The following is a 13,004-nucleotide window of genomic DNA, read 5'->3' on the forward strand; positions in this document are numbered from 1 at the left end:
AAAACAACAGTTACTTGTATAACAGTCACAACAGAATGGAATGCCTGTCTCATGTAACTCACAGTCAGCCAATCACATGAGATTGGCCACTGCCAAAGGAAAGGCCCCTTGTTAAAAATACACAGCAATTCAACATAAGCAAACGTTCCCATTTCAGGAAATTAAACCACTATAACAGTCTGTAGCTAATGGCAACAGCTGAGGAGGCATCAGCACAACCTTGTTCTGACAATTATGGGGCACATCAGCAACATTTTTTTTGTTATTAAAAATGTTTTCATGTGTATTGATATGAGGGTCACACCATAAACTCAGGTATTTTACCTGCCATTGAAGAAGAAGATAGACCGGATACTAAAGACAGGTGTATTCAGAAAAACATACATTTAGAAATACAAGCTGACTTGTACTTAAATTCTACAGTTTTCTTCATTGCTTTCACAGGGGGTGAAGGGTCTTGAAAAAGCCTCACCCACTTCAGACAGCCTTACAGTCCTCTTCACTGCTTGAATGTGTGATCTTTCAAAAACTCCACTGACTTCAGACATCCCTGGACGGAAAAAAACAGAGACGATGAAGGAGATGGCTACCATCCAATAGCATCATCTAGGCAGCTTCACTGTCTTCTGCCTGGCAACTTCACTCACTAACTTCAGCTTGCCAGCTTCCACGGGCTTCATCTGTTCATGAGTATCCACTAATTGTCTTTCACACCTCACATTCATGCACATGCACACATCATTCAGCGTGAGCACATCTCAACCTCTCATTCACACGCAAAAGCATATTCCAGCTGACCTCTGTGAAGGATGCCAATGGACTTATCTTTCACTTGCCATCCGTTTGCATTCATACCCTGGCTCCAACGCACAAATATCCACCGGTTTCTGTTGAGCAGCTTCTGAAGGTGAATCCCAATCAGCTTACATCCACAAATATCAGCCTGCTTTTAGCCTTCTGGTATCCACTGGCTTCTGGAAGCGAATTCCACCGGTTTCCACCTACCAACATCTGCCACCTTTTGCCAGGTCCATGACTAGACATTAGCCAATTTCCAACCAAGCTGTGATCCCTGTCAGCAAGTAAAGTTGCCTTATTATTGCTCCAAAGCACCCCACAGCCAGATGATCGGCTCTGTCTGTCTGCCAATTCACCGCCTCCAAGTAGAAGTAGACAGGGCAATGCAGAATGTCACAGGTGTTGCCCACTGTGTTTTGTTGGGGAAGATGAAAAGGCATCCCTTTATATCCACCCAGATGCCATGTACTTTTGTGATGGCACAGGTAGACTGTAGGCAATGGCAATAGCTGAAGAAGCATCACAATCTTGTCAGACCTCACAGTTGTGGTTGCCCCTCAGCAGTGAGTAAGTGAGTGAGTTATTTATTTATTTATTGAATTTATATACCACCATATACCTTTGGGTCCTTGTTTATTATTAGAAATATTTATAGACCACCTAAATAAGAAATATGGATTTCATAATTAGAACATGTGTGTAATACAAATGTATAAAAGCTATAATTACCCATTTTTGGAGTACAGCTGGTGAGTCTGGTGGGTCCCACTTGACTTGTGGGCTGTGGGTTTCCCACCCCTGTCATAAAAACCCAAGTGCTATATCCAACATTAGTTGAATTCAGAGTAGACCTATTGCGTCAATAGTCTTAGTAACTTAAATTTATTTTGATAGGTTTACTCAGAGTGTGAAATATTTGGATATCACTCCAATTATTAAAAGCACCAGCGGACAAAGATGTTAAAAGGAAAGATGATGAAAATACCAGTTTCACATTTAAAACCCCCTGAAAAGTCTGAGAGCATTTCCTATTCAGGTGTATATAAGTATGATCAATATCAGTAAATTAACTACTATTCCCCTTTACGCATGATGTACGATTATTTCTGGTGTCAGTATTCCCCCCTCCCCATCCTCCATTGGCGGGTGAGAGGTGTTCATAGAAATCAATGGATAAATCTAGGATTTTAGTGCGCCTATAATTGGATGGCACCTAAAACTAAAGGTGGTAGCAAAGACAGAACCTTCTTGTGCTCTCTAAATTGGGCCTTATTACATTAAAAAAGGTTTGTTTATATTTACCATACTTCTCCATTAAAACATGCTCAAAGCATGGTTAGAAAGTCCTCAGGTACAGTGGCAGAGGATGGGCACCTGCTTTCCCCATTTTGGTTTTACCAATTTCCTCCCTTCTAAAAGCTTTCTTTAAAAAAAAAACCTGCCATGAAAAAAATGAAGTTTTAAAGCCTTTTCCAGGAAAGCGAAGAGAGAAAAGAAGGGATTATTGGAGGCAAGCTGAGGGGAGTTTACCCATCACTGAGAAATCCATGTAAGAGCTGGTGATAAGTATTATATATGAAACTGTGTACTTTCACTGAGAGCCCAGAGATTTCATGCCCCCTTGCAGCTTATGCCCAAGCTCACCTCTTTGTCCCCATGCCCCATAATAGTAACAGTAGGCATTTTTCTGCAACACTTATTGTAAATGCCTCAATTAAGCAATTTCTCTACAGTTCATTGAACAGCTTCTGGGAAGAGCTCAAAGGAGTCTCTGTATGCAACGTCTCCTTCATCTCTTTGGTCTCCTCCAGCCAGCTGTGTTCAGCCTTCCACAAGGCGCCACAGATGGCCAAAGCCTTGTGTCCTTTCAAAAGAAGTCCTGAGCTTGGAGTGTCTCAGGCAGGGAAAACAGGCCATAGCAGAGCACAAATACTATCTCCTCAGGACAGAAAGCTGTTTGATGCTTTCTGGTTGACTGCAAGCTGGGGACATGTGCCTTCTGGTCTCATAAAAGCCCCACTAATATTGTCAGCATTGCCAGATTGTCACTTTGCAGTCTTTGGCCTGGTTGATAAATAATTCTAAACCATGCTTTATGAAACCATGGCTTAGTGTTATGTCCGAACCTAATCTGTATTTTGTGGTTACATTTTTGGGGGTAATTGTATGTTTTAAAAACTACTTTTAATGGTTTTATTTGATCATCTGCGGAAGCGGACAAACGCCGGCTCCCTCGGCCTGTAAAGCGAGATGAGCGCCACAACCCCAGAGTCGTTCACGACTGGACTTAACTGCCAGGGGTCCCTTTACCTTTAATACAGCTTGTGGTTAACTTGTATGTGAATCCTTAGGTTTCAACTGCAAAAACCTCCCTCCCACCCAATAATAATAATAATAATAATAATAATAATAATAATAATAATAATATTTATTATTATATAATATATATATATATATATATTATATAAAAACATACTAACATATTAGACATTAAAAACTACCTGATACAGAGCTGCCGTTTTTCTTTGAGAGAAGCCCCACAATACACTTCACCTCAGGAAAGTGCCTGGGAGCAGCACTTCATTTATTTAAAATATTTATTGCCCGCTCTTTTTCCCCAAGAACAGACCCAGAGAGGGTTATATCAAAAGTTAAAATGCAGCATATATTTCTCCCTTCTGTTTTATTATATATCACATCATTCTCCATAAAAATGAAAGCAACAACCACAGTCGGGCATTAATATCCAGCAAATTCAGGAAGGGAATGGTGCCTCTTCAGCTGATGCCTAAAACACATATGGGTCGGTGCCAGCTGTATAACTACTGCAACCTGGTTTAACCCCTTAATCTATTTTAAGGGATGAAGGATTCCTGCTTTTTCTGCTCTTTACTTCCCCACCACTCCCCACAGTAAACTTTATGGTTATCTGCCCTCGTTGCTTCCACCACCAGCAGTTGCCAGTGGATGGAAGAAGCCCATAATCCCATTGGAGAAACTGAGGAGGAAAATGGGAAGGAAGCCCCTTGCCCCCAGAATGAGGAGCTGCTGCTGCTGCTGTGGTAAAGGTTGGGGCACTTATAGACTGACCTCCTGCATTTCTTTGTTTTGGAAAATGTGGGTCACAGATCTGCATAGCATTTGGATGTGCTAAGTTATATGTAGAGGTGAAAATTTGAGATTCCACTGCCCTGTGATGTAACATTTATATATCTCTCATATTACGACAATGACCCAAGAATGGGCATATTCTGCCATTGCCCCTGCATCATGGAATGCCCTTCCTTTTGCCATACACGAAGCATCATCCATCAATTGATTCAGATGTCTGGTAAAGGAAGTTTCTTTTTTGCCCAGGCTTTCCCTGACCCAGAAGACTGGACCCTATTATGACTGTATTCCTGTTTTTAATCGAATAGCGCTTTGCTGGTTTTTATGTTGTATTTTAACGATACTGTTTTATTGCTGGTTGTTTTTTTTAACAACCCTTCAGAGATTTTTTTCAAATATCAAGCAGTTTAGAAATGCTTTCAAACAAATAAACATTTAATTTAAATGGAACTCTTGGCCATAGTGTGGAAGACCTGTGACCAGTTGACCTGGATGCCTGCTCAGTTTGTGGTCCAGGGGCTATTGGCTGATAAGCAGTTTCACCTTCCCTTCCTCTGGCTCTTTTTATGTAAACCAAACCTGGAACAGACAACCCTTCAAATAGAGGACTGCTCCCTGTAAAATAGGACACATAGCCAGCAGTTGTGGTGGGTGGTGATGGGGTACTTGAACTCTTCTTTGCTCAGCAAACCCCTGCTGTCCGGACTGATGTAAAAATAGCAGGAAAGTGAAAGGGGCATGTAATCTCTCCAGCCTTTCCGCATCTTCTCCCGCTGATGGCAATTCTGGTACTTACTCCTGTGCTACCCAAGTTAGTGCTGCACTGAACAACCCAGAATTCTTGTGTATTTGCATAAATGGTAAAGGGACCCCTGACTGTTAAGTCCAGTCACGGACGACTCTGGGGTTGCGGCACTCATCTCACTTTATTGGCCGAAGGAGCTGGCGTTTGTCCGCAGACAGCTTCCAAGTCATGTGGCCAGCATGACTAAGCCACTTCTGGCGAACCAGAGCAGCGCACAGAAACGCCGTTTACCTTTCCACCGGAGCAGTACCTATTTATCTACTTGCACTTTGATGTGCTTTTGAACTGCTAGGTTGGCAGGAGCAGGGACCGAGCAACGGGAGCTCACCCTGTCGATTCGAACTGTCAGCTTTCTGATCGGCAAGCCCTAGGCTCTATGGTTTAGACCACAGCACCCCACACGTCCCTTGTAAAACAGAAATAGGGACTAAGATGCCTAGAGAGCCACAAGTTCACCATCTCTGGTCTAAAAAGTTTTGTACTTTGCATGGAGGCGTTTGATTTTTGTACATGTGTGAGTATTTGCATGCATTTAGAAATGGAGCAGCAAACCCAGTTCATTTCTACCGATTTGGTTTTCAGCCAACATGCTGCTGCAGTCATAGCTGCATGCTACAGTTCCTCCCCAGCAGCTGGAGCAGCTCTGCTTGTGCTTTGAATTCTCCAGCATGGGGTTTACCGACTGGGGCAGTAAACCTGGGAACAGCAAGGGACACGACAAGGTTGCCCAATCTCCCCATTGCTTTTTATATCGGTCCTGGAGGTTTTGCTGAATATGATAAGAAGGGACCAGTTGGTTAAAGGTACACAAGTCGGAGCCAAACAGTACAAATTGAGAGCATTTGCAGATGACTTAGTATTGACGTTACAGGAGCCAGAATCTAGTACTAAAAGAGTTTTAGAACTGATTCAAGAATTTGGTCAGGTTGCAGGGTTTAAACTGAATAAGTCAAAAACCAAGGTTTTAGAGAAAAATTTAACACCAATTGAGAGAGAGAGGTTTCAGAATGAGAGAGGTTTAACAGTGGTTAAGAAAGTCAAATACTTGGGGATTAACATGACAGCAAAAAATGGGAATTTATTTAAAGACAACTATGAAAAATGCTGGGTTGAAGTGAAAAAAGATTTAGAAATTTGGTCAAATTTGAAGCTTTCACTGCTAGGCTGTATTGCTGCGATAAAAATGAATGTATTGCCTAGAATGTTGTTTTTGTTTCAAACATTGCAAATTGTGGACAAAATGGACTGTTTCAAGAAGTGGCAGAGAGATATTTCTAGATTTGTCTGGCAGGGCAAGAAGCCTAGAATAAAATTTAAAATACTAACAGATGCAAAGGAAAGAGGTGTCTTGGTTGACCATAAGCTTGACATGAGCCAACAGTGTGACGCGGCAGCTAAAAAAGCCAATGCAATTCTGGGCCTCATCAATAGGAGTATAGCATCTAGATCAAGGGAAGTAATAGTGCCACTGTATTCTGCTCTGGTCAGACCTCACCTGGAGTACTGTGTCCAGTTCTGGGCACCACAGTTCAAGAAGGACACTGACAAACTGGAACGTGTCCAGAGGAGGGCAACCAAAATGGTCAAAGGCCTGGAAACGATGCCTTATGAGGAACGGCTAAGGGAGCTGGGCATGTTTAGCCTGGAGAAGAGGAGGTTAAGGGGTGATATGATAGCCATGTTCAAATATATAAAAGGATGTCACATAGAGGAGGGAGAAAGGTTGTTTTCTGCTGCTCCAGAGAAGCGGACACGGAGCAATGGATCCAAACTACAAGAAAGAAGATTCCACCTAAACATTAGGAAGAACTTCCTGACAGTAAGAGCTGTTCGACAGTGGAATTTGCTGCCAAGGAGTGTGGTGGAGTCTCCTACTTTGGAGGTCTTTAAGCAGAGGCTTGACAACCATATGTCAGGAGTGCTCTGATGGTGTTTCCTGCTTGGCAGGGGGTTGGACTCGATGGCCCTTGTGGTCTCTTCCCACTCTATGATTCTATTCTATGATTCTAGGTGGATTTGCCCTGCCAGACTTGAAACTTTACTATGAATCAGCAGCTTTTTGCTGGTTGAAAGAATGGCTGCTTCTTGAAAACGCAGACATTTTGGTTTTAGAAGGTTTTAACAACGTATTTGGATGGCATGCATATTTGTGGTATGATAAGGTCAAAGCGCATAAAGCATTTAAAAACCATATTGTCAGGAAAGCATTGTTTAATGTTTAGATAAGATAGAAGGACTTATTGGAAAATAAAACCCCAAGGTGGCTGTCACCAATCGAAGCGAAAGCTCTGAAAAAGCTCAATATGGAGGTCAAATGGCCGAAATATTGGGAATTTTTTGAACAAGATGGAGATAGATTGAAATTGCAGAATTTTGAAAAACTAAAAAACAAAGTGCGTGATTGGCTTCATTATTGTCAGATAGTGGAGGCATACAATTTGGACAAGAAAATCAGCTTCCAGGTGGAAAAATCAAAATTAGAAACAGAATTGTTAGAACCCAAAACTAAGACTTTGTCAAAGATGTATAACTTGCTGTTGAAATGGAATACTCAGGATGAAACGGTGAAATCTGCGATGATTAAATGGGCACAAGACGTTGGACATAACATAATGATGGCTGACTGGGAACAGTTATGGACCACAGGTATGAAGTTTGCGGCATGTAATGCCTTAAGAGAGAATGTTATGAAAATGATATACAGGTGGTACATAACCCCAGTCAAGCTTGCAAAAATCTACCATTTGCCCGATAACAAATGTTGGAAATGTAAAGAAACTGAAGGTACATTCTTTCACCTTTGGTGGACGTGCCCAAGGATTAAGGCTTTCTGGGAGATGATATACAGTGGTGCCCCGCAAGACGAATGCCTCGCAAGACGAAAAACTCGCTAGACGAAAGGGTTTTTCGGTTTTGTGTTGCTTCGCAAGACGAAAACGTCTTGCGCTTTTTTTTTAAAGCTGCTTGAAGAGGCGCAGTTGTGACGGACCGTGCTTCGCAAGACGAAAAAAATCGCAAGACGAAAAGACTCGCGGAACGAATTATTTTCGTCTTGCGAGGCACCACTGTATAATGAATTGAAAAAGGTATTTAAATATATCTTCTTGAAGAAACCAGAGGCCTTTCTCCTGGGCATAGTCGGCCAATCGGTGTTAAAGAGGGACAGAACTTTCTTTATGTATGCTACAACAGCAGCAATAATACTTATTGCAAAGTATTGGAAGACACAAGACTTACCCACTCTGGAAGAATGGCAGATGAAAATGATGGACTACATGGAATTGGCGGAAATGACTGGCAGAATCCGAGACTAGGGAGAAGAGGCGGTGGAAGAAGATTGGAAGAAATTCAAAGACTATTTACAGAAATATTGCAAAATTAATGAATGTTAGAATGATGTTTGATTGAAGTTAAGTGGTTTCTAGCTGTAATGGTATAAAAGAATATGGAAAAATTGGATTTTTAATAGGTAAAAATTTAATGCTACAATATATTAAGATTAAAGATCAGGATAATAAGGAGGGAAAGGAATTGCTGAACTAATAAATTGAACTGGAATACAAAAAAGGGAGGTATGAGGAGGTCCGAGAAACAAGTAAATGAAAGATAAGTGACGAAAAGATGGAATTATTTTTAACTGTTTTTTATTTTGTATTTTTTCTTTTTTTCTTTTTCATTATGTAATACTGTGAAAACTTTAATAAATATTTATATATATATAAAAAGTAAACCTGGGAACAGCAGGAGGAGGAGGAAGAAGAGGAGGAGGAGGAAGCGGAGGAAAAAAACCAAACCAAAGGTTTACAGATTTCTTTTCTTCACCAGGTGGAGCTCTTGCACCTTTAAGAGCATCAGTGAGAAGAAAGATTATATTTCTGTTCTGTCCGCTTCTGCAAGTGCCTCTTCTCCATCCCACTGCAATGCTGCCATGGTCTGCTCAGCCACTACTATGATCTGCAGCTGGGGCTCCCGTACTTTGTGTGTGTGCAGTACAGGGATCATGGTGGTGATTATGATCTCAGCTACAATTTCAGGATGAGACAAGTAGAGTAATCTTTGAAGGTTATCAGATTGTTCTTCTCCAGGGAGAAATTTGGAAATCTGGCCAAATCACTCCTCCAGCCACTTTTGGCTTTGCTTCAGAATAGATGGTTGCCAAAATGCACAGTGATAAGAGAGAAACTTGAGATGCCCTTTGAGATCTCCTTAGCCAGAGCATTGAATGTCTCGACCCCTGTCCAGTGCTGCTTACTCGCAAAATGCAAAATAACCACATTAAGTCGATCCGTTTACAGCATGACTGCTGCTGAATGGTTGGAAAGAGAAAATTGAAGGGTGGCTGGTGTGTTAGTTTGTTCCTTACCACCACTGTCATCTGCAGGCGATAGCAGCACACAGAAAACCCCAGCATCCCCCCAGCTGCAATATCTCTGTAGAGCTTTGTCTCTTCCTAGAATCCTGCTGGTCCTGCTTGGCTTTATTTCTGGAGCAGCAAGACAGTGGAAAATTGAATCTGAATCCCTATGGATTCGTTTCTCCCATACTAGCTGCCATGGAGCCAAGACTAACTGAGATCGCATCCTTGGCTGCAGCAGTTCCAATTAACACAGCCCTGCTTGCTTTAGCAATTACCTGCCGATGGCTCACAGCCCGCATCCAGATGGAGATCAGCTGGCAGAGTTTTAAACAGGCAGGCTGAGGAGTTTGACTAACAACCAATCCTCTGAGGCAACTGTCTGTGGCACAGTGTTGATCTGGAGAAAGCTCTTTTCCAGACTGCACATGCCTGAGGTAGCCACACAGTACATACAGCCCCTCAAAATTATGGCAACATGCTCCACGTTTTTGCCTTTTAGAGAAGCAGATATTCTCCTGCATATACTGAAAGCTGCTTTGATATGGCCAAGGATTTCTGCAGAGGCTCAAATGACACATAAACTAAAGTACTCCAATTCTTTTCTGTATGGTTTTTTTTTTTTTAAAAAATAAAAAATAATCACAAATAGGCTGAAACAGGCTGCCTCTGACCAGAAGAAGCAAATATAGGACATGTTCATTCTGATTTGTTAGCACAGAGATTGCTTAACCCATTCCCCTTCAGTCCTTTTCCAGGTCAAAAATCACCCTCCCCAAGCTGCTTTTTCACATGCAAGGGAAAAGGATATGGGATCCCCATTTCTTTGTCTCTGGAAGTGAAAAATAAGTTTAGGAGGGTGATTTTGAGCAGGGAAATGACAAGAGGGGGCAAAAAAAAAAAGTCATGTAGCATTCCCTCATGCGTTTTTCTGTTCAGACAAGACTGCCTGAGGCTGCTTTGGATTTAAACAAGTTTCCATTTAGCATGTCAAAACTGGGGCTGTATGATCCGGACTGAGTAAAAGGGGCATACTATAAATGGCACTTAGTTGAATGCAGAATGTGCTCTGTTCTTAAAAAAAATACTGCTGTAGACTTTGAGGTGACCAAAAGGTAGATTGGGATTTACCATAGATCTCTGGGTGATTTGAAGTAGAGCAGCAAAAATTTCAGAGTCCTAAATATTGAATGATGACAACAATTAAATGCCCCCCCTCCCATTACACTTCTTGCATTAAGAAAGTGTTGTTTGTGTCTTTTCAAGCGGTGTCACAAGGAATGGGTTTCTGTGAGCTCCATTCAGTTTGGGCACTTTCAGAATTGTTTACCGGTAATTTTAAGTTTCTGTCTCCTGCACCTAACTGTGGTTCCTGGCTCTCTGACTTCTACTAAGAAACAAAGTAGATCCCACAAGTCTGCCCTTGCCTTGTAAAGAGGTCACAGTCTAAATGAGAAGATCCAAGACGGTAGAGTGGCTTCTTAACAATATCTTCTCCAGATGTTTTCTCACTAAGATGCCCTTTCCCCACATAAGGCCTGGTATCATTTCTCACATATGAAGGTGGAGAAAGACAAAAGTGGGAAGAGACAGCATGGGGGTGTGAGAAGTTTTTAGTGGAAACTGTGCCCCACTGAAAGAGGAAAGGGTTAAGATGTTCCTCCTCCATGTTAGCGTAATGTGAACAATGAGTTAAATTGCACGGTGCTTGGTCTCATGTCTTGAGGAGCACATCCCTCACATCTGGATGTTCTGAGATAAGGGTGCCAGGTGCTTGGGTTACCATAGCAACACCAGCGAGGTTGAGTGTATGACTTGCTGAGTCATTCACCCTCTCATTGGTTTAGGAAATAGGCCTACATGTGGAGATGGGTATAATAGTCTTGTCAGTCCTGGTGTCCTCCTTCAGCAGCCAGCCCCTCCTTGCAGTCTTCTCCCACCACCAAAACCCTGGCCCTGAGCCTCCCTCCTCTGGGGTTTCCTTTGGGGGGTTCCTCAGCTGGTGCCTCCCACCATTCCTCTTCATTCAGCCAGTCCCTGACAATTCTCTGGGGCATTTCCTTTCATTAGGTCCTCTCCTGTTGCATGTACTGTTTGCTGTCAGGCTCTGACTTTGAATCTGTGTAAGTTAGGGGAAGAGGCTGCGGGTTTTAAACATCAACATTAGCTAGCATTGTGATAGTCGGTCTTTCTGTACATATGTATCTTTACTTCAAAGACCAGAAGAACTGTATATAGTAAATCAGTGGTTCCCAACTGGTGCTCCGGTGGGGTCTGCAAATGGTACAATTTGCATAACAAAAACTACTATATGTGTGTGTGTGTGTGTATGTGTGTGTGTGTATATATATATATATATATATATGCTTTCGTAGATTTTCACGGGTACAGGAATGCAGGTTTTGGTGTCTTCGGGTGTCTTCCCGTGTAAGAGTTGGGGTGTCTAGGCGACGTTTCGACGAGGTCTCACTCGTCATCTTCAGGCTGGTGCTTTCGGCTTCTTGTTACTAGAACAGAGCAGGATCTCAGTGTTTGAGTTCCTATAAATACTGTTGAGGGGGTGTGGTGTATAGCCTCCAACGTTCTGGGCAGAGAGGGAGTTCCCAGGTTAGTGTGCCTTTTCTTCTTTTGTTCCTTAATTACTTGAGGGATATTTTGAGTGATTTCTTGAGTGATATTCTGAGTACCACTTAGGAGGGTCATTAGGTGTGGATTAGTTGCTAAAGCTTTCGTGTCTTGACCTCTTGAGCTTGTGAAAAGTTTTTCTGAGAAGATGGCTGTACTGCACTTAGTTGTGCTCTGGCTTGGCTTCGTGTATAGGGGCGAGCTGTGGTTTTGTGCCCTGTGCCAGCCAGATCTGTGTAGGGATTGCAGGGGGGTGCAGCATCCGGAGGTGCCACTATGGTTTGGCTACTGGATGGTGTCTGTACTTTATCTGTGGAGAGGGTCTGGGTTTGGGTCTGGTGTGGTTGATTGGAGATGGCGTTCTGTGTGTCTCTGGTTCTGGTGTCGGTTTTTGTGGGGAGGGCTAATTTCCAGATGTCTGGCAGGCGGGACGTGTCGTCACGCTTGTTCATGTTGTGAGGGTGTTTCTCTATCTCGATGGCTTCCATGATTATTCTCTTGTGGTGATGTTCCATGTTAAAGAGCAATTTGGAATCTGCAAAATTAATTTCGTGTCCTGTTTCTTTCATGTGTTGGTAAAGAGAGGAAGTTTTTTCTTCTTTTTTGACGGCATTCTTGTGTTCTGCGATACGTGCATTTATTCGTCTGTTTGTTTGTCCAATGTACGTGGCTGGGCAGACTTTGCAGGGTATTTCATAGACCCCTTGGTTTTCTAACTGGATTTTATCTTTTGGGTTTCTGAGGATATTGGCTATTTTTTGGTTGGTGCAAAAGGCTGTTTTGATATTGTGTTTATGGAGGATTTTGCTAATTTTATCTGTAGTGCCCTTGATATAAGGAAGGAGGGCCATGCCATTGTTTTCTTCTGTGTCTTGGTTTTTGGGGGGTGTTTCTTTTTGGATTAGCTTCGTAACCCTGTTTTGTTGGTATCCGTTGGCGATTAACACATTTGAGAGATTCTGTAACTCAGTTGTCCGTTGGATACCAACAAAACAGGGTTACGAAGCTAATCCAAAAAGAAACACCCCCCAAAAACCAAGACACAGAAGAAAACAATGGCATGGCCCTCCTTCCTTATATCAAGGGCACTACAGATAAAATTAGCAAAATCCTCCATAAACACAATATCAAAACAGCCTTTTGCACCAACCAAAAAATAGCCAATATCCTCAGAAACCCAAAAGATAAAATCCAGTTAGAAAACCAAGGGGTCTATGAAATACCCTGCAAAGTCTGCCCAGCCACGTACATTGGACAAACAAACAGACGAATAAATGCACGTATCGCAGAACACAAGAATGCCGTCAAAAA

At 42.3% G+C, this 13,004-nt stretch overlaps 2 long non-coding RNA genes across 2 annotated transcripts; one reads left to right on the forward strand and one right to left on the reverse strand.

The window, feature by feature from the left end:
• Positions 1-352: 352 nt before the first annotated feature.
• Positions 353-948, reverse strand: LOC308573595. The gene is made up of 2 exons (XR_014002119.1): positions 882-948; positions 353-550 (listed from the first exon to the last, which is right to left on the reverse strand). It is a non-coding gene; the product is annotated as an uncharacterized lncRNA (long non-coding RNA).
• A 298-nt stretch (positions 949-1,246) lies between these two features.
• LOC308573604 lies at positions 1,247-9,666 on the forward strand. The gene is made up of 2 exons (XR_014002132.1): positions 1,247-1,369; positions 8,540-9,666. It is a non-coding gene; the product is annotated as an uncharacterized lncRNA (long non-coding RNA).
• Positions 9,667-13,004: the final 3,338 nt, after the last annotated feature.

Source organism: Podarcis bocagei, assembly GCF_964188305.1.
Source record: "Podarcis bocagei genome assembly, chromosome: 1".
NCBI classification, from domain to species: Eukaryota; Metazoa; Chordata; class Lepidosauria; order Squamata; family Lacertidae; genus Podarcis; species Podarcis bocagei.